Source organism: Zalophus californianus, chromosome 1, assembly GCF_009762305.2.
Source record: "Zalophus californianus isolate mZalCal1 chromosome 1, mZalCal1.pri.v2, whole genome shotgun sequence".
Taxonomy (NCBI): Eukaryota; Metazoa; Chordata; class Mammalia; order Carnivora; family Otariidae; genus Zalophus; species Zalophus californianus.
Window position 1 is genome coordinate 122874004 of NC_045595.1, and position 2026 is coordinate 122876029.

Below are 2026 nucleotides of genomic sequence, written 5' to 3' on the forward strand. Positions count from 1 at the left end.
CTGTGCCATTGTGCCACACACAATGCTCAGCACACAATTTAGGCAGCACTTAATAATGCTAGTTGTATTTGTTTTACTTTTTATCCTTCATGTATTTTTAAAAAATCCATCCATGAAACATATTTAACATAATTTGCTTCATAGGCGGTTATTTTGGTTTGTCAGCAAATGGCTTTCTATCTTCATTAACAAAGACTTAATCGTTTGTTTGAATAGCTAATAGATGCCCAAGATAAGTATTTAAACAGTATGAAAGTTTATATGGTGAAAGGTGAACCTCCCTCACACCTTGGTCTCTCAGTTCTCTTCCCTAGAGGCAGCTATTACCATGAGTGTGTTGTCTGTCTTTCCAGATAAATCTTTGCTTAACAGCATGTGTGCACGTGTGTGTATAGAATATACACATCTATATTATAGATATATGGCATATGTATTTATGCAAAGACATGCTTTAAGAAAATCTCTATATACAGATATAGGTATAAATATACAAGTATAAATATATATTCTCCTCTGATTTTTTTTGTTTTATTTTGTTTTTATCAAACGATGGTATAATGCACACATTTCTACTGTATTTTTATAGTCAGATGTTCATTTAAAAGTAAAAATATGGAACGCTTCACGAATTTGTGGGTCATTCTTGCTCAGGGCCCATGCTAATCTTCTCTGTATCGTTCCAATTTTAGCATATGTGCTGCTGAAGTGAGCATGACATATCTTATTTTTTTTTAAGATTTATTTATTTATTTGAGAGAGAGAGGGGGTGGGGGAAGGGCAGAGGGACAGAGAGAATCTTCAGCTGGACCATGATGGGAGCTCAATCTCACAACCCTGAGATTATGACTAGAGTAAAAACCAAGAGTCTGATGCCTAACTGATGGAGTCCCCCACGCACCCCAACATGTTTCTACTTTTTAAAGAAAATTAACTTAGTAATAAATCTTGGGAATTGTTGCATATAGGACATACAAATCTGTCTCATTCCTTGTTACTTATTTTACTGCATTTATTTTAAATACATTGTCCTCCCTGCTTCCTCCACCCTAACCAACACACTTTCACACAGATATCCTCATGGAGCACACACAGGAAATATTACTTTAAGGAGACTCATCTTGGTGTCATTTTCTCATAGGAATATTTAAGTGAAGGGTTTAATCAGGCACTAAAGTCATAGACATTAAACAGAAGGGCACACTTTTTAGGCAGTCCAAATAAGCAGGAATAGTAACAGTGGGACTGTCTCAGACTAGCCCCAGGTGTTTCTAGTCAGTACAATAACTTCAGGTATATACCAGCAATGTATTTATAACCCATGTTCCCTATGACTAGTGTGCAATTAATATTGCATCAAGGAATAATAATAATTTTTAAAAGAACATACATAAATCCAGCACACTAGAAAACCAAAGTGTTTTTTCCTGTTTCCTATTAGCACTTGTTCATTTGTATACATACTCTGATTGCTTTAATTACAGATCAGAGCAATTATATATTCTGCCTTTGCCTTTTAAAATGAATCATAAATACTGCTGCTTATTACTATGTTTACATAATAATTTTATATGGTTGCATAATAGTCCATCCGGTTGATGTATTGTTTCCTCTAATTTAAAAAAAAGGGAAAACTGTATTATCTGGAGCTGTAATTAAATAAAACTTAAAAGAACATCAATCTGACACATATTAATGATAAACATAAATGCTATTGAGCTACAAGGCAATTGACTATAAAATGGAGAACAGCTCACATAAATTAGAATTAATATTCTCTTTACCCTGTGAAACTAAAACTTTCTAGGGGAGAGGCTCTAGAAAAGGAAACTGTTCAGATGCCCTCCTAAAAAAGGAATAGATCTTTCTATTCTTTTAAGAGTTGGTTTCAGGAAATGAGGCTGCAAATTCTTTTTTCCCTTTGTGCAGCAGGACCTCTACTTGCGCTGAGGTGGAGGGAGCGACGTAGCATGACTCAATCAGCTTAGGTTAATCAGAATGATTTCCTAGCAACTAACCATAAAATATG

General features: G+C 34.6%; 1 non-coding gene across 1 annotated transcript; it reads right to left on the reverse strand.

Moving 5' to 3' along the window:
- Positions 1–606: 606 nt before the first annotated feature.
- Positions 607–713, reverse strand: LOC113919012. The gene has a single exon (XR_003518758.2). It is a non-coding gene; the product is annotated as a U6 spliceosomal RNA (small nuclear RNA).
- Between the last annotated feature and the right edge of the window lie 1313 nt (positions 714–2026).